At 50.5% G+C, this 19845-nt stretch overlaps 1 long non-coding RNA gene across 3 annotated transcripts; it reads left to right on the plus strand.

Annotated features, from left to right (window-relative positions):
- Nucleotides 1-1366: 1366 nt before the first annotated feature.
- LOC108400509 (uncharacterized) lies at nucleotides 1367-10926 on the plus strand. Of its 3 annotated transcripts, XR_012128596.1 has the most exons (6): nucleotides 1378-1590; nucleotides 1824-1942; nucleotides 2473-3365; nucleotides 3463-4956; nucleotides 8858-8953; nucleotides 9249-10926. It is a non-coding gene; the product is annotated as an uncharacterized lncRNA (long non-coding RNA). The 3 variants fall into 3 exon arrangements; XR_012128597.1 differs by having other exon boundaries at nucleotides 1367-1404; nucleotides 2473-4956; XR_012128595.1 differs by having other exon boundaries at nucleotides 2473-4956.
- The last annotated feature ends 8919 nt before the right edge of the window (nucleotides 10927-19845 follow it).

Consider the following 19845-nt stretch of genomic DNA (forward strand, 5'->3'; position numbering starts at 1 on the left):
CTGCCTGCAGGAATAGCATGTGCAAAGGCCCCTGAGGCCAGCAAGGTGAGGGCACGTAGGGTGCAGGTGCTCTCAGGAGACGCTGGCAGGGCCAGGCCAGGCAGGGCTCCCCAGCAGTGTTAAGGGATTCAGCCTCTGTCCTATAGGCACAGGGCTGCTGGGGTCAAGCAGAGCGGGCCTGGCCAGGCACACTTAGTGTGAGCACCCTGCTGGTGGTTGGGGGCAGAGCCCTGAACCTCTCCTTACCCTCTTGGGGCATGGTTTGTTGCGTACTCTGCCTGCCACAAGGCACTGCCATACTTGGGAATTCCCAATGGACTTGGCCCTCCAGCTCTCCATTGCCAGTCCCAGCAGGGCCTGCCTATCCTGTGTGCTCAGGGCTCCACCTGCCAGCCTGGTGGGATGGGGGGCCCGAGCACTGCGTTCCGTCTGCAGCTCATCAGGAAGGAGGTGTCAGAAGACACAGCACCCAGGAGCTCCTGGCGCCCTTGAACCTGAAAGTCCAGCGGCCTCTGGAGAAGGTCAGTGCCTGGGCAGGGTGCTCAGGGCTCCCACGTGTGCTGGCTCCAGGGCCAAGGAGGCTGTGACCAAGGCAGAGGCTTCTCCCCTCACCCCAGACTGCCTTAACCTGAGCTCTGAGGGCAAGGAGGTGCCGGAAAGGCATGGGGGTGCTGTCGCCACGAGGAGGCACTGTTCATGTGTGGGCTGCTCCAGGACACCAGACCCCAGGCGCCAGGCAGGGAGGGGCCTGGCGAAGGGCAGGGACGGGGTGCCACTGCCTACCAGCAGTGGTCCTTCCCCTAAGCGCAGAGGCGCCACCAGTGACGGCATGAAAATCAGGAAATGTGTCCTGTTCTTGCTGCTCAGTGTGGAAACGACTAATTTTCATCAAGAGAAAATAAAGGGGACTTAGGGAAAATTCTGAGTGTGGTGTCCTGGACCCTTGTGAAGTGTGTTTGGAATGCAGAGCCATGCCCCTCGGGGTGCCCAGGGTGTGCGGGCTAGAAGCGCAGTGGCTGGGCTGTCCGTGCAGGCCTGCAGGGCAGCACGTAGGGCCAGCTTGGCTGTGCCCAGGGGGCCTCCAGTCAGGGATACTGAGGCCCTAGGCTCGCCCAGAGCAGCTGCAGGGGCCACAAAGCTTAGAGCCCAGTTCCTGGCTGTAGCCCCAGCACCAGCAAGGCAGCACTGTGGGTGAGCAGGGGGCCTCCGTGTCCTCCATGTGCCTCTGCAGCCCCACACAGCAGCGGGCGCAGAGCCGGGGGTGGTCTGGGGTGGGCGCAGAGCAGCTTCCCCAGCTTCCGGGCCCACTCAGGCCACTGGCCTGACAGCCCCTCCCCCTGCTCCGAGACCTTCCTCTTCCGCTTGTACGGGCTGAACCTCAGAGACCGTGCCAGGGAGGACCTGGTAAGGAGGCACCCGGCCAGCCTTCTGGGGCTGTCCCACTAGTCTTCCTGCCAGCGGGAGGTGGGTTGGCAGCCCTGGGGCCACCCGGCAGCCCCGAACCCCTGGAGGCAACCCCACTACATCTTGGCTGTTGCCCTCCCACCTGTCACATCGACTATGACACTCATGGCCTCAGGCACTCTGCCGGTAAGTGGGGCCAATGGTGCAGTACTGACCAACAGGCACCGTGGGCACCTGGTGGGGCTTTGTCTTGGCTCCATGCCAGCCTGGTGGCCCCACAGAAGTGCATGCTCTTCAGGGCAGGGGTGGGGCTTGCCTGCCTGGCTTTGTAGGGCCCCCTGGAGGGGTGAGTGGGAGAGAACAGGCCACGTGCAGCTCTGCTGCACAGGGACCTGCTCATGGGGTCCTCTGGCCCACAGGGCATTGTGGAGGCCATCGCATAGTGTCAGCCTCGCACCTGGAGGAGGTGTGGGCTGTGCTGGAGCCCTTGGGCTGCACCAGATTCCTGAGATCTGCCTCCATGTCCCCAGGCAGCCAGGTAGGAGGGCCCAGGGGCAGGAGGCAGGCGGACTGAACAGCGTCGCTTTCATGCTCTGGCTGCAGTTTGCTCGCTGGAGCCCTGGCGGTGACCCTTGCCTGACCCATCTCCCTGAGGAGCTGGAGTGGGGGGTTTGGGCCTCCCCTGTTCTTGCTGTGGCCGAGCAGACCTGAGCCTTGTCCCTATGGCCCCACACATGGGGTCCACACCTTTGTTGGGGCTGACGGGCCAGAGGGCCTGGCCCGACCTCAGGTCATATGTGTGTGGCTTGGGTGCCTCCCTGGGAACAGGCTCTGCCTGGAGAAGCAGGGGAGCCGGGGGACTTCCTGGAGGAGGGGCTGGCCTGGGCCTGGGAGCTTGACCCTGAGCCTGTGCACAGGCTGGCTGCTCCCCGTGAGTGTGCTCCCATGGCGAGGTAGGTAGAGAGGCCTGCATTCCACAGGACCGCGCCAACTGCCCCCTCGCCCACTGCAGCTGGGCCCCAGTGGGCACTGGAAGCTGGTCAGCAGCAGCTCCCTGCTCTGCTACAGGCAGATGGCCATGCACTCCCGGGAGCAGATGGCGCCCTGGGTGGAGAGCATCGTCTCCAGGCTGGTGTTGTACTGCTTCTCCTGCGGCAGCTACGTGAGCCCTGCTGGGCCCCGGGCGGCCGGGCGCCTGGGGGTGGGCACGCTGTGTGTGTGTATGCATGTGCATGGACGGACACCAGGTCAATGTCTCTTCATGTTTAGTCAGCAAGTCCCACCTCCTCGGCCTGTCAGGTGGATTTTACAGGTGACACCTGGAGAGCAGGGCCTGTTGGGAGATCAGTTATAAAAATGGGGCATATGGGCCATTTTGGGTGGAACCTGGAGTCTGAGGTTTCACTTGTCACGGTTTTGTATTTAAGAGATGGAAGATTCTAATCCTAATCAGAGACTGACCTCTGACACTGGACACACCCTGACACTGACCCTGTCCCTGACCTGATCCGCATCCAGACCTCAGAATAATCTCTCAGACCATCACTCTCACACAAATGCCACTGAATGTGAAAGGACAGGTCACTGCAAATGACCCCACGGAGGGCCTGTGGCCTCTTAAGCCAGCCAGAGTGTGCAGGGGGCCGTGCTGTGTGGCTGCTGTATGTGAGTGCACGTTGCCTGTGCCTTGTGGGCTGCGTGTGTGACGTAGCTAATGGCTGTAGGTTCATCCCGTGCTCTGTGGGCTGTCACTGTGTGTCTTGTGTTGTGTGTGTGCTGTCTGCTCCCCACGGTGGGCACACAGGCTGTGTGGTGGGGTGTCCTGACTGCACGGACAGGACCATGTCCTAAAGACAAGCTTCCTGTCCACCGGCTCCATGCCCGTGACGATGCTCAGGCAGGAGAGCAGCCCCCGGGGCCACAGGCTCACGCAGATCCCAGAGCTCACTCAGTGCCTCCTGGTGAGTGACCCCCAGCCTTCCCAGCGGGAGTGCAGGGACTGTGGCGGTCAGGGGCCAGGGGCAGGCCATCGCCGAGGCTCCTGCTTTGTCCTCCCAGGACATGCTGCAGAGGGACCCCAACTTCCTGGCCACCCTCTTCTGGCAGAAGATCATACTGGTCATCGTGGGACTCAGGTACCTCTTCCTTGGGGATCCAGGAACGGACACAGGCCGGTCCTCTGAGGGTGGGGTGGCCGACATGTGAGCAGATGACAGAATGAATGAGGCCCGAGGGCGGGGCTGGACCAGGACTAACAGAGACCGGGCCGGCTGGGCTAGGGCTGCCTTAGGTCAGAGGCAGGGTGATTCGCCTTGCTTCTCATCTGAGACAGGTTGTTAATGCCAGTCACACCCTGACCCTGACCCTGGTCACACCCTGAGCCCTGACCCTGGTCACGCCCTGACCCTGACCCTGGTCACACCCTGACCCTGACCCTGGTCACACACACACTGACCCTGACCCTGACCGCAGTCATGCCCTGAGCCTGACCTTTTCCATAAGCTTTTCTCACTTGTGCGTGTGTCCCTCTCACTAAGCCTTGACCCCATTCACAGTGCTCACACTGACTCAGAACAATCTGTTTTCTCCCAAATAAATAAATGTCCATTAACCTACAAGGATGAGCGAATAGCAGGATGACCCAAATGAGCTCCATTTTCTGCGCCTGGCCGGGGTCCAGAGCCACTCCCACACGGTGGAGTATGTAAGCCTCTCCCTGCTGGGGACCCGGACAGCCAGGTCTCTCTTTCCAGGGACCATGGCTGTGTGTGGAAGTCCCAAATCTTCGGGGTCTCTTGCAGTAACCTGAGGCCAGGCCTCAAACCCACGGTCAAGTCCAACATCTTGCAGGCCTGCCTGCAGAGCTTGTACGTGCTGCCCCGCTGGAGATGTTGAAGGGCAGCCTGCCTCCCGTGGAGTCACCCCTGGATGTCACAGGGACCGCCCTCCCCTGCCCTGTGCTCCTGTCCTGGGCGGCGGGTCCTTCCTCGCCACGTGTGGGAGGGAAGGACGCTCTGGTCCACCTTGGATTTCCTCCTGTTCTCGCCACAGACTTGCTTTGACTTTGGAAAAGCTCTGGGTCCTCGGGTTCTGCTCCCTCCGTGGGCTCCGGCCCCCACGCTGCTAATACTCTGTAAGATTCCGATGGGGCCCCGGGGAGGAAGCGTTCCGCTCGATGGCTGCCATCTGCTCACACAGCAGCACATGGGCATGGGCAGCGCCCGCTGGGTCTCCCCTTGCCCCAGGCTGTGGGCCTGCCCCACGGGGCATCTCCTCCCAGCCCCTGCTCCCTAGCTGGGACCCCACTCTCTGCCCGGAGCTGGCGCAGACCCGCGCCTCCACACGCTCGCTGGGGCTCAGAGCACACCTACCACCCACGCTACCGGTGCCAAGTGCGCGCAGCGCCCGGTGCCCTGCCTGCACTGCTCCACGGGGATCAGGAGGGGGCGCCCAGGAACGAAGGTGCGGCTCCCGCGCCGTTTCTCGTTGGTCTTCAGGTTCAGTTCTGCAGAAACAGAGCAGAGCAGGAAGAACCCTCCCGCCCACGAGCTTGTGAGTAGCACCCGAGTGACAGGGAAGACGCACATGCCTGCTCCTAGGCCCACGTTAGAGATGGCAGGCGGACGCAAGCAAGGACCCGCGGTGTGCATCTTAGGCTGGGCTTCCTGTGAGCAGGTTGTGGGCCAGGATCATGTGGGTGGTTAACTGGGGTGCACTCTCAGAAGAGGCCGCCTGATGGGGAGAAGCCAGGGTGGGGTCCAGGAGAAGGGGGCCACTGTGCAGTGTAAGGGAGGGCTCTGGTGGGAAGCTCTCACGCTGGCGTCGCTCAACCAGGACATAGTCCAGCTGCTGCACTGGCTCGGGGCTGGCAGTGGGCCGCGCTGTGTAAGGCGAGGCACAAGCCGTCAGCAGCCAGGAGTGGGTGTGTGGATCTGACTGGCAGACACGGGAGGGAGGGTCTGGCTTTCTCAGTGTATCAGAGGCAGGGCCACAAGACACAGCATTGGGCGTGATTTACCAGTGAGGTGTCACGGGCATACAAATTGCCCAAAGCCTGCAATGTGAGAACACATTGCTCTGACCTGTAACTGTGAAACTAGCACCAAAACCAAGATAACAAGCAGATCTGTTACCCTTGTGCCACGGTTCAGTCCCCCCCTCACCCTTTTCCACAGACACCGCCATCTGAGCACTGTCACTATAGATCACCACTATGTAATCACTGTATGAATTTTGCATTTTGTAGAATTATCTATGAATGGAATCACATTGTATATACTTACCTTTGTCTGGATTCCTTTTACTCAGTAGATTCTGAAATTCATCTCAATTGTTGCTAAAAGGTATCCATAGCTCACACTTTTTATTGCTGACTAGTATTTGATTTCACAGATTCACCCCTATTTGTCAATCACTCACTGGGTGATAGTCCTCAGTGTTGTTTCCAGTTTTTTGCCATTACAACTTAAGCTGCTGCATGTAGGTCTTTGTACAGACATGTGGTTTAACTTTGTGCGGTAAACACCAGGAGTGGGATGGCTCCTAAGGGTCGTAAGGTAGGTGATGTTTAACTCTTTGACTTGCCAACCTGTCTTCCAAACTGGCTGTGCCACATATGCCCGCCAGCAGCGTGAGCCTGGCCTCTCTACAGTTGGCCAGCATGTGGCTGCCGGTGGGTGTGGGGGCATCTCGCCGGCCCCTCGCCGAGGTGTGGGGGCATCTCCTACACGCTTTGACCGCCCCTTTGTCCTCTTTAGTTCCTGACTTCTAAGTGTGCTGTCCTTTTGGTTGTCAAGTAGCCTCAGAGTTCCCTTTACACGCTCAACAGCTGCCCTTTCTCAGACATGAGGGGAATGCATCTCCTGCTGATTAATGGCTTGCCTTTTTGTTGTCTTAATAATCTCTTCTGGAAAGCAGAAATTCTTAATTTTGAGGAAGTCCAGTTTATCTGTTTTTTTTTTTCTTTTGTGGATTGTATCTTGGGTATTGAATTGGGGACATCTTTGTTTAACCCAAGGTCATAAAGATTTTGGCCTAGTTTTCTTCTAGACATATTGTAGAGTAGGTTTTGCACTTGGGTCCATGATCTGTTTTGAGTTAACTTTTATATGGTGTATGGTGTGGACTGAAGTTTAGTTTCTTGCCTATGGAACCTGTGGTTGTTCCAGGACCACTTGCCGGGAAGTCCATCCTCTCCATTGGACTCCCTTTGTACTTCTGTCAAAAACCAGTTGACCACAAATCTGGTTCCTTTTCTGGCCTCTTTATTCTGTCCCCCTGATGTATTTATCTGTCTTTATGCCACATTGTCTTGCTACAGTAGCTTTATGATAAATCTTGAAGTCAAGTAGTTAAGTCTTCCAACTTTCTTCTTTATTTCCAAGTAGTTTCTGCTATTTTGAGTACTTTGCATTTCTGTATGTTATAGAATCAGTAGGTCACCTTCTACTAAACAGCACACTGTGATTTGGGGATTAAATAAAATCTATAGATCGATTTGGGAATAACTGACATCTTAACCTCATTTTGTCTTCTGACCCATGACCTCAATCTCTCTCTCCATTTAAGTAGTTCTTTGCAGGCCTCTGAGTATATCTTGAGCATCTTTTGTCAGATTCTTTCCTATGTATCTCATACGTTTGTGATACTGTTGCTATTCAGATTTCCAGTTGTTCATGTTGACATGTATATATATATATATATATATAGAACTATCTTCACTCACTAATCCTTTTCTTTAGAGTCTAATCCGCCATTCATCCTTTGTGCATTTTTTTATCTTACATTGTGGTTCTCGTCTCTAAAAGTTGCTTGGATAATTTTTGTGTCTTCCATGTCTCTCCCATAGTCACCTTTTCTCCAGCGTATTGACAGAGGGACGTTTTAGTGGGTGCCAGGCACTGTAGTGGAAATGGGTCACATGCTGGATATGTTTGTATTCCTAGAATTATTCATGGACTTTGTTATGATACATAGTCAGGTTACTTAAAAACACACTTTGATCCCCTTCCAATCTTGCTTCTAAACTTGGTTAGGGAGCATTTATTCTGGAGCTGAATTTGCCTTGCTATTGAACAAGACCCTTCGGGGCACTCCGCCCTGTGGCCCCATGAGTGCTGAGGTTTTCTGTGAGGGCTGCCTTGCAGGGGAACGAGTCCCAGCACACCAAGCACTAGGGTTGTTCCCTCGCATCTCTGGGGGATACTGTACAGCCTTGGGGGGCTTAATGAGCCCTCGGCCGAGGACGCGGCCCCCAGGTGAGCTCTCTCCTCCCCAGGTCTTGGTCCTGGCCTCTAGCAGCCCTGCAGAAATGGGAGCGTCAGTGAGAGGCGAGGGCTGGACCTGCGTTCTTGAGACTGGTCCTTAGCCACCCCTGGGCCTCAAGGAAGGGCCTCCCTCTCGTTGACGACTCCCCTTTTCCATAGCACTTAAACAGCAACACACAGCCTCGAACTTGTTTAGATACTTACTTTTATTCTTGAGTTTTTACAACTTGATCTTGCCTCTGTCCAACCGCACTGGGGGATTATTACGGCCAGGAGCCAGGCCTGGGTCCAGCCCCATGCCTCCCTGACAGGTGCGCCTCCCACAGGTGCCTCTCCCCACACGTGGGGTGCGTAGGACGCGTTCAGTTAGTATCGGCGGAAGGAGATGAGTCTGTGGCTGGTGAGTCATCATGGCAGGGCCCCGAGCAGCGCTGGACGCTCTTGTTTGCATTTGCAGCACATGCTGTCTCCTTTGAACCTGAGGCTCCTGGTGCCCGGGCTGCCCAAGGGAGCAGTTCACAGTACTCATGCGCAGCACCACTGCCGAGGGTCTTCCATCTCCCAGCGTTTTCTGAGCGCGTGCCTTGGTCTTCCCACCCCTGCAAGTGTTTATGCAGCACCACAGAATATTAGCGCGTTTACTTCCTCAGTCACAGAGCGGCTCCTGGTGCCAAGTGCTGTGCTCGTCTGCCACCTGCCAGCAGGGCGAGTGTGGGGCAGCAGGCCTACGAGTGGCTTTGGCCCTGCTGGCTCTGGATATCTGGGAGCACCCACCGAAAGATGCTCCTGCCTGGAGCCAAGGGGATGGAGGGTGAGAGCAGGGCAGCTGCACCAAAGCAGTGGCATTTAAGGCAAACAAAGGACATGGCCTGGGGTGCGGGGCTGGGAGGAACACCGAGGGAGGGTCCGAGGGTCCCAGGCACCCGTGGCTCATGGAGTTCTGCTCCCTTCCAGCCTTGGAGATGGCCTACGACCTGCTGACTTTGGCAGCCAGAGTGCTTACTGGCCTCACCCGCCAGGGCTCAGCCCGGGGTGGATGTGTTGTCATCCGCCCAGGGCCTTGCAGCAAGGAGTGGCCGAGCCCTCACTTGGGTGGTTCCCTGGGTGTCTTGTAAGGGTGGATGACGCGTCATCCAAGGAGGGCCGTGGGGCCGGCGGTCACCCCAGGCGGCTGTGTGCCCCACCAGGTGCTGTACCAGAAGTGCCTGCAGGCCCTCCACCTGCTCCTCCAGAACTTCATCTCTTAGAACGAGAGTGTGGCCGAGATGTGCTTCCTCCTGCAGGTGAGTGTTGGGGGTGGTGTGGGGTGCAGGGCAGGGGGCTCCCAGTGCCCACCCCGGTCCTGGCCTCAGGTTCTCCAGGGTCCACACAGGGCAGGGCCCCCGCATGGAGAAGCTTGGCCGGCCGGCCTGCCCCACTGCCCGAGCGCCCCAGGGCTCGCCTCCTGTTTCTGAAAAGCCGAGGTCCCGCTTCTGGCCCTGGGAGCAGGAAGGCCCGGACTCGGGAAGGTGTGTGGGCTCTGGCACAGCCTGGATGTGCACGTCTCAGACACAGGCCTCCCTCTGCCCTTCCCGACAGGAGCAGACCCAGAGCTCTCAGGGGCCCAGGGCTTTCTTGGTCACGTGCAGGATGGCCCCTGAGGGAGCGGGGTGATGGCCGGGCAGGGAGGAGGAAATGCCAGGGGCAGGACTGCTACAGGGGTGTGAGTGGGGCAGCCAGGCTGGGTCCCAGGGGCTGACAGCCCCTTGGGTGCTCCCCACCCAGCACACCGAGCCCTGGCTGAAGTCAGACAAGAGCCATGAGTGCAAGCGGGCAGCACAGTCCATCTTCCTGCTCCTGAAGTATGTGGTGGACTATGTGAAGCTTGCTGTGAGTGACCTGAGGGCCCAGTGGCCTCAGGAGCCAGGCAGGTGGGCCCCATGTGAACGGCAGAGCAGAGAGATGCTACGCCCTCCTGCCTGTGCCCTGGACTCGCCTCCCAGCCTCCCTCCTGGTTCCTGCAGCTTCATTCACAAGCCCAGGGCAAAGCATGCGCCGGGGACAGGACATAGGCTGCCCGGGGGGTCCCAGCCCTGGGCTGGAGGTCACAGTTCAAACAGGGTGGCCTGGGGATGACAAGGGTGCTGGGGAGCAAAGACTTGAAAGGAGGGAAGGAGGGAAGCCGAGCAGCTGGCTGGGAGAAAAGCGTCAGCGAGGGAGCAGCCCACCTGACTCACAGAGGCTAGAGCCACGTGTGCAGGGACCCAGAGCAGTCAGAACGAGCAGGAAAGGGTCCTGTCGGAGCGCTGCTGCTGCCACATCTCAGGACCAAGCGGGAAGCTCTTGAAACCACGACCGCCTGGCACTGGAATAAAGACACACGAATGATGGATGGAAAAAGAAGCGGTGGAAAACTAGGCCCCACTCGTCTGGTGAATCGATTTTCAAAAAAGGTGCCAAAGCTCTTGAGTGGGGAAGGGAAAGGACTTTCCACACAGGTGCTGGCAGGGGGAATGGGCCTTGTCCCCCACCTCACACAGAGAGAAGAACTGCTTGCGACAGATCATGGAACTAAGTGCCAGTCAGAGCCGTGAGGTGTCAAGATTTCTACCAGTTTGGGACAGGCAAAGATGTCCTAGGTAGAACACAGAAGGCCAGTAACTGTGAATAAAGTGCTGATAAAATTCATCAAAACAGAAACTTCTGAAGGCAATCGAGTCAAGACACGGATTGCACAAAAGCGAGTTCTGTGAGTTTGTCTAAAGGAAGATGTGTTCCCAGGGTGCCGTCCAGACAGACAGGTGTGTGTGCAAAGCACACGGAGGCAAATGGGCCCCTCATGTCATAAGGAAAGTGCCCGTTACAACAGCAGGGAACAGCATGGCTCACCTGCTGGAAGGATGAAAGGAAGGGCTGCCACTTGGAGCCTGGGGGTGTGTGGAGCCACCAGCCCGGCCCGGTGCTAGCGGGCGTGTGTACCTGCAAAGCTATGTGGGAACACTTTGAGGCTCCTACAGGTGAAGCCCTGCCCAGCTGGCAGCTGTGTAGTTCCACCCCTGGTGTTCACACTACAGTATCAATAGTGGCTTTATTCCTGATAGCCCTAGATTGGCAGCAACTCGAATGCCTCTCAGCAGGGGCATATGGTGATGAATGTGACCAGCAGTGACAGAGGGCACTGGGCACACATGTGAGTCTGCTCATGGGAAGGGTGGGTGCTCAGCCTGCAGCCTCACTGAGTGGCAACTGCGGGCCATTCCTGAGGTAGCCCAGCTGTGCCGAGCTTGGGGTGGGTGGGTGGGAGTCACATGGGTATGTCCTGGTGTCTGAACCCACCGTGTACCTCATATTTGACTGTTGCATTGTCAGTTTTACTTTAAATAACAACTATGGAAAATTTTTAATTCGGTAGCTTTTGCAGCGATATTAGTTTACAAACCTGAAATTTTTATTTTAAATTTCAAAAATGAGGAAGTACATGAAGGATAGCATGGGCCTGCTGTCTTCCTGTTGCAAATAAAGAAACAGGTCAAGATTAGAAAGTGCCTATGGTTTTACTGGGGGGTTTTAGGCAAGGCTCAGTTTGAACTCACAATTCTTAAAGTATAGATAGATGGGACATATGTATAGATATAAATGTATGTATGGCTGTGTTTGTGTGTCTCAGGAGAAGACCCAGAGCAATGGATGTAACAGGAGCAAAGAGCCCACCTATGCTTAGATCCTAGCTTCTAAATAGTTCTAAAAAGAAGGAGGGCTGTTTCGAGAAAAAGCTCATTCAGTGGTGGGTCAGTACAAGCTGAGCCCAGGGCTAAGCCCAGGGTGCCTGGTCACTCTAGATAGTAAGCAAGCAAATGTCCCAAGAATGAGGAGGTCATAAAGAGAGGACACATGAGCCAGGCGGACAGAGCATCAAAGAAATGACAGCCACAGATTACAACCAACTGTAAAGTAAAACTCCAGTGGTGTGTACAGCAAACAAATAAGAAATACACAAATAAACAAACAGCTAAATAAGTGGGGGCCTTCTTCAGAGCAGAATGGTCTCTAATAAATAAAACACAGGAGAAACACGGCTTAGATCATGGATGGTGCTAGAACTGGGGGCAAAGGTGGAAGGAGAGAGGGTAACAGTCTCAGAGTATCCCCCACAAGTCATTAATAATTCCTAAGGGGAAAACAGTACCTGAACAGTGGAGAACTTGGAAGACAATGTTCTGACCAGGTGATCAAAGCTAACATGATCAAGACTGGACAGGACACCCCATGGCTCTTGACGTGACTCACTGAGAGGCGAAGAGCCAGAACCCAGTCGTGAGGAAATAAAGCAGACAAACCCAAGAAGCTTGTCTGTACTTTTGAAAAAAGGCACGGCTGAAAAAGCTGAAGAATAATTTCAGACTAAAGGAGTTAAAGAGGAGTATAAAACAGAAAATGTTCAGGAGCAGATTAAAGATAGCATGAGAGGTGAGACAGAAACCTCCTCCAAAAACCACATATAATATGAAAATATAGCAAACACATCAAATCCTGAGAGAGCAGCAGGAAAGAAGGCTGTGGCAGACTGTCTACACCTGGGGAAACCAGCAGACCTTAAAGAAAAGGGTAAGTACCAAAGCCATGATGCAGAGGGACTCAAGCCCTTCCCTGACCCCGGGTCACCAGCAGGAGGAAGAGAAATGGAGCAGGGAGGGGGTGGAGGCCTAGTGCTGCTGAACACCCATCCCTGGAGATCTGCTCTGGGAGCATGAACCTATATTATATGGTGTTCTGGAGATGAGAGGGGTTGGAAAGCTAAGACTGGCAGAACACTTGGAGACACTGACATTCCAGCTGCTTGTGTAAAACAGGGATCCACACTGGGCCACTCTGGGACAACAGAAAGGCATGCAGTCTGAGAGATTTCCAAAAATCGAGAGGGCTGCTAAAGGGACAAGAATTGCACAGAGCTTGCTGCTCTGGAGAAATGACAGGGGGACAAAATTGTCCAGGTGCACTCTGCCCAGCAGGTGGGGAACTTTCAGGAGCTTCAGGTGCTCCATCCCCCTGGCTGGGAGAGCAGCTATGAGGCCCCCTACCATGATATGCAGCCTGCTGTGCCTTCCTCCCAGCCAGCACTGGCTCACAAACTCGCTGCCCCCACCATTGCATTAGGACAGCCAGAGGGCAGCCCCACCTGTGGCAGCTGCAAGTGCAAAGCAGGCTTCTTCCTGCTTGCTTGGCCCACTGGCCCTGGCAGGGGAGACAGGCACTGCAGCTGGGAAGCAGGAAAGAGCTCTTTCCTCCCAACAGGCACCAGAGACCCCTCACATCACTCTACAGGCTGAGCAGCTCCAGAGAATAGAGCTTTTGGGCACTAGAGGGCGCCACCTACAAATATGAAATGTCAAAGGAACCTGGTTCAAACCAAAATCCCACAAACACCAGAAAGAGGGCCAAGTGAAACTGAACTCATCAATCTTCCTGAAGGAGATTTCAAAGTAAAAATCATAAACATGCTCACAGAGCTACAGAAAAATATTCAAGAACTCAAGGAGGAATTCAGGAATGAATTACAAACGTTGAAGAATATATTTTCTGAAATGAAACATACAATGGAAGGATTTAAAAGCAGATTAGATGAAGTAGATGAGAAAGTAAATGAAATAGAAATTAGAGAACAGGAATACAAAGAAGCTGAGGCATAGAGAGAAAAAAGAATCTCTAGGAAAAAAGAATATTGAGAGAACAGTGTGACCAATCCAAATACAATATTTGCACTATAGGGGTACCAGCAGAAGAAGAGGAAGAGAAAAAGGGATAGAAAGTGTCCTTGTGGAGGTACTTGCTGAAAACTGCCCCAATCTTGGGAAGGAGATAGTCTTTCAGGCCATGGAGGTACACAGATCTCCCAACACAAGGGACTCAAGGAAGACAACACCAAGACATATAATATTTAAAGTGGTAAAGATCAAGGATAAAGACAGAGTATTAAAAGCAGCCAGAGAGAGAAAAAAGATAACATACAAAGGAGAATTCATTAGGCTGTAACCAGACTTCTCAACAGAAACCTTACAGGCCAGAAGGGAGTGCCATGATATATTTAATGCAATGAAGCATAAGGGCTCAAACCAAGAATACTCTACTGGCAAGATTATCATTTAAATTTGAAGGAAGGATTAAACAATTTCCAGACAAGCAAAAGCTGAGAGAATTTATCTCCCACAAACTGCCTCTACAGTGTATTTTGGAGGGACTGCTATAGATGGAAGTATTCCTAAAGCTAAATAGCTGTCACCAGAGGAAATAAAACCACAGTAAACAATTAATTACTAAGCAGATGCAAAACTAAATCAACTACCCCCAAAGTCAGTCAAGGGATAGACAAAGAGTATATAATATGATACCTCATGTATATAAAGAACGGAGGAGGAAGAAAAAGGAGGAAAAAATAGCATACTAAGTGAATTAAATTAGACTGTTAGATAGTAATGAAGTTAACCTTGAACTTTTGGTAACCACTAATCTAAAGCCTGCAATGGCAATAAGTACATACCTATCGATAATCACCCTAAATGTAAATGGTCTGAATGCACCAATCAAAAGACATAGGGTCACTGAATGGATGAAAAAACAAGACCCATCCATATGCTGCCTGCAAGAGACTCACTTCAAACCCAAAGATATACACAGACTAAAAGTGAAGGGATGGAAAGAGATATTTCATGCAAGTAATAGGGAGAAAAAAGCAGGAGTTGCAGTACTTGTATCAGACAAAATAGACTTCAAAACAAAGAAAGTAACAAGAGACAAAGAGGACATTGCATAATGATAAAGGGGTCAGTTTAACAAGGGGATAAACTATTATAAATATCTATGCACCCAACACAGGATCACCTACATATGTGAAACAAATACTAACAGAATTAAAGGGGGAAATAGAAAGCAATGCATTCATTTTAGGAGACTTCAACACACCACTCACTCCAAAGGACAGAAGAACCAGACAGAAAATAAGTAAGGAGACAGAGGCACTGAACAACAGATTAGAACAGATGGACCTAAAAGACATCTACAGAACACTCCACACAAAAGCAGCCAGATACACATTCTTCTCAAGTGCACATGGAACATTTTCAAGACTAGGTCATATACTAGGACACAAAAAGAGCCTCAGTAAGTTTAAAAAGTTTGAAATTGTACTAACAAGCTTCTTGGACCATAAAAGTATGAAACTAGAAATAAATTATTCACAGAAAACAGAAAAGCCCACAAACACATGCAGGCTTAACATCATGCTCCTAAATAATCAATAGATCAATGACCAAATAAAACAGAGATGAAGCAATATATGGAGACAAATGACAACAATAACTCAACACAGCAAAATCTGTGGGACACAACAAAGGCCATGCTAAGTGGAAAGTATATTACAATACAGGCTCACCTGAGGAAAGAAAAACAATCCCACATGAACAGTCTAAACTCACAATGAATGAAATTAGAAAAAGAAGAACAAATGAGGCCCAAAGTCAGTAGGAGGGACATAATACATATCAGAACATAAATAAATAAAATCCAGAAGAATAAAACAATAGAGAGAATTGAAGAAAGCAGGAGCTGGTTCTTTGAGAAAATAAACTAAATAAATAAACCCCTAGCCAGACATATCAAGAAAAAAAGAGAGTCTACACACATAAACAGAATCAGAAATGAGAAAGGAAAAATCACTATGAACACCACAGAAATCCAAAGAATTATGAGAGAATACTATGAAAAATTATATGCTAACAAACTGGATAACCTAGAAGAAATGGTCTTTTTAGAAAAATACAATCTCCCAAGCCTGACCCAGGAAGGAACAGAATATCTGAACAGACCAATTACCAGCAAGGAAATTGAATTGGTAATAAAAAAAACTACCTAAGAACAAAAGCCCTGTACTAGATGGCTTCACTGCTGAATTTTACTAAACATTTAGTGAAGACCTAATACCCATCCTCAATGTTTTCCAAAAAGTACAAGAGGAGGGAATACTTCCAAACTCATTCTATGAAGCCAGCATCACTCTAAGACCAAAACCAAAGACACCAAAAAAAGGAGAAAAATACAGACCAATATCCCTGATGAACAAAGATGCAAAAATACTCAACAAAATATTAACAAACTGAATTAAAACATCAAAAAGATCATCCATCATGATAAAATAGGATTTATTCCAGGGATGCAAGGATGGCACAGTATTTGAAAATCCATCAACATCATCCACCAAAAGAAGGACAAAAATCACATGACTATCTCATAGATGGTGAAAAAGCATTTGACAAAATTCAGCATACATTCTTGATAAAAAGTCTCAACAAAATGGGTATAGAGGGCAAGTACCTCAACATAATAAAGGCCATATATGACAAACCCACAGTCAATATCATACTTAACAGTGAGAAGCTGGAAGCTTTTCCTTTAAGATCGGGAACAAGACAGGGATGCCCACTCTCCCCACTGTTATTCAACATAGTACTGGATGTCCTCGCCACGGCAATTAGACAAAACAAAGAAATAAAAGGCATCCAGATTGGTAAGGAAGAAGTTATACTCATTGTTTGCAGATGACATGATGTTGTACATAAAAAACCCTAAAGAATTCACTCCAAAACTACTAGAACTAATAACTGAATTCAGGAAAGTTGCAGGATACAAGACCAATACACAGAAATCTGTTGCATTTCTATATACTAACGACAAACTAGCAGAAAGAGAAATTAAGAAAACAATTCCATTCAAAGTTGCATCAAAAAGAATAAAATACCTAGGAATAAACCTAACCAGGGAAGTGAAAGGCCTATACCCTGAAAACTATAAGACACTCAAGAGAGAAATTAAAGAAGACACCAATAAATGGAAGTACATCCCATGCTCATGGATAGGAAGAATTAATATTGTCAAAATAGGCATCCTGCCTAAAGCAATCTACAGATTCAATACAATTCCTATCAAAATACCAATGGCAAGGATCATGGGAAGATGGCGGCATGAGTAGTTCAGAGGAAATCTCCCCAAAACATATATATTTATGAAAATACAATAAATACAACTATTCCTAAAAGAGACACCAGTGGATGCAGTACAATAGCCAGGATACATCTACATCTGTGAGAACTCAACATCACATGAAGGGGGTAAGACACAAGCCACAGCCAGGTGGGACCCGAACACTCCCCCACCCCAAAACCTGGTGGAAAGAAAGGAGTCGGAACAGGGAGGGAGTGAAAGCCCAGGACTGCTAAACAACCAGCTCTAGAAATCTGCACCCGGAAAGCAGACACAAGGTGCATGGGGTGCTGGATATTAGAGAAATGGAAAAGCAAAACCTGTGGGCAGGTCCCTGCAACCGGCGCCCCTGAGACAAAAGAAAAGTGAGTGCTTTCTGCAAGTCTTAAAGAGACAAGAACCCCATAGCTGGACAAAGTTGTCCTGGCAGCTGGGAATACCAGGGAAACTTAGGAGCCCTAAACCTCAGGGAGGCAGTGCAGCTCTGAAGCCCCTCACGTCACTAAGCAGACTGCAAGTCATTCCTCCAACTGGCATGGACCCTGACACACCAGTCCAGTAGCAAGAGAGTGGCAGCGCCTGCCTGGGATGGCAGCGCCAGAAGGGACTGGGAGCAGATCTGTGCGCCACAGGAGAGGCTTGTGCTAGCCTGCAGCAGTGCGACCGAACAGCCTGGGCGTGGATCGCGTGTACTGGTGGCAGTGAAGCCAGAGGAGCCCAGTAGAGGCCTGCGCGGGAGAGGCCCGCATGCACCTGCAGTGGAGCCAGAGGGAGCAGGCATGCTCCCAGCAGCCGACCGGAATCCCAGCCCAAGGCACAGCCACCTGGGCCAGACCCAAAGGCCGGTGCTGCTACACAGCTGCCCGGCAGGGTCGCTGCTAGCACGGAGGAGCGCACCTGGTGTGCCTGCCACTCCCCGCAGGGCTCCGTGCTGCTCTGATGGACACCACACCCACAGCAGCTTAGGGGACTAACCCAGTGGCTGCTCCAGGAGTGCGGGTAACCGTCACAGGCAGCGGAGAAGGGCAAGGCATCCAGCAAGCAGGAAAGGACTTTCTTCTCCCAGCTGACACACCCGCAACCTGCCTACAGCCACTGCTATCAGCAGGAAAAGGCAAAAAAAATCTGGTCCAGTCCAAGATACTTCAAACAACACCTGAGAAAGGATCTGCAGAGGCAGACCTAACCAGTCTCCCTGAAAAAGAATTCAAAATAAAAATCATAAACATGCTGACAGAGCTGCAGAGAAATATGCAAGAGCTAAGGGATGAAGTCCAGAGGGAGATCACAGATGACTGGAGGGAGATTATAGAAGTGAAACAAACTCTGGAAGGATTTATAAGCAGAATGGATAAGATGCAAGAGGCCATTGATGGAATAGAAACCAGAGAACAGGAACGCAGAGAAGCTGATGCAGAGAGAGATAAAAGGATCTCCAGGAATGAAACAATATTAAGAGAACTGTGTGACCAATCCAAAAGGAACAATATCCACATTACAGGGGTACCAGAAGAAGAAGAGAGAGGAAAAGGGATAGAAAGTGTCTTTGAAGAAATAATTGCTGAGAACTTCCCCAAACTGGGGGAGGAAATAGTTGCTCAGACTACAGAGTCACACAGAACTCCCAAGAGAAGGGACCCAAAGAGGATAACACCAAGACACATAATAATTAAAATGGCAAAGATCAAGGACAGTGACAGAGTATTAGAGGCAGCCAGAGAGAGAAAAAAGGTCACCTATCAAGGAAAACCCATCAGGCTATCATCAGACTTCTCAACAGAAACCTTACAGGCCAGAAGAGAATGGCATGACATATTTGATGCAATGAAACAGAAGGGCCTCGAACTAAGGATACTGTATCCAGCATGATTATCATTTAAATATGAAGGAGGGATTAAACAATTCCCACACAAGCAAAAGTTGAGGGAATTTGCCTCCCACAAACCACCTCTACAGAGTATTTTAGAGGGACTGCTCTAGATGGGAACACTCCTAAAAAGAGCACAGAACAAAACACCCAACATGAAGAATGGAGGGGGAGGAATAAGAAGGGAGAGAAATAATCATTAGACTGTGTTTATAATAGCTCAATAAGCTAGTTAAGTTAGATAGTAAGGTAGTAAAGAAGCTAACCTTGAATCTTTGGTAACCACGAATCTAGAGCCTGCAATTGCAATAAGTACATACCTATCAATAATCATCCTAAATATAAATGGACTGAATTCACCAATCAAAAGACACAGAGTAATAGAATGGATAAAAAAGCAAGACCCATCTATATGCTGCTTATAAGAGACTCACCTCAAACCCAAAGACATGCACAGATTAAAATTCAAGGAATGGAAAAAGATATTTCATGCAAATAACAGAGAGAAAAAAGCAGGTGTTGCAATACTAGTATCAGACAAAATAGACTTCAAAACAAAGAAGTAACATGAGATAAAGAAGGATATTACATAGTGATAAAGGGCTCAGTCCAACAAGAGGATATAACCATTATAAACATATATGCACCCAATACAGGAGCACCAGATATGTGAAACAAATACTAACAGAATTAAAGGAGGAAGTAGAATGCAATGCATTCATTATGGGAGACTTCAACACACCACTCACTCCGAAGGACAGATCCACCTGCAGAAAATAAGTAAGGACACAGAGGCACTGACCAACACACTAGAACAGATGGACCTAATAGACTACAGGACTCTACACCCAAAAGCAACAGGATACACATTCTTCTCAAGTGCACATAAAACATTCTCCAGAATAGACCACATACTAGGCCACAAAAATAGCCTCAGTAAATTCCAAAAGATTGAAATCCTACCAACCAACTTTTCAGACCACAGAGGTATAAAACTAGAAATAAATTGTACAAGGAAAGCAAAAAGGCTCACAAACACATGGAGGCTTAACAACACGCTCCTAAATAATCAATGGATCAACAACCAAATTAAAATGTAAATCCAGCAATATATGGAAACAAATGACAACAACAACACAAAGTCCCAACTTCTGTGGGACGCAGCAAAAGCAGTCTTAAGGGGAAAGTATATAGCAATCCAGGCATATTTAAAGAAGGAAGAACAATCCCAAATGAATAGTCTAATGTCACAATTATCAAAATTGGAAAAAGAAGAACAAATGAGGCCTAAGGTCAGTA

Source organism: Manis javanica, chromosome 2, assembly GCF_040802235.1.
Source record: "Manis javanica isolate MJ-LG chromosome 2, MJ_LKY, whole genome shotgun sequence".
NCBI classification, from domain to species: domain Eukaryota; kingdom Metazoa; phylum Chordata; class Mammalia; order Pholidota; family Manidae; genus Manis; species Manis javanica.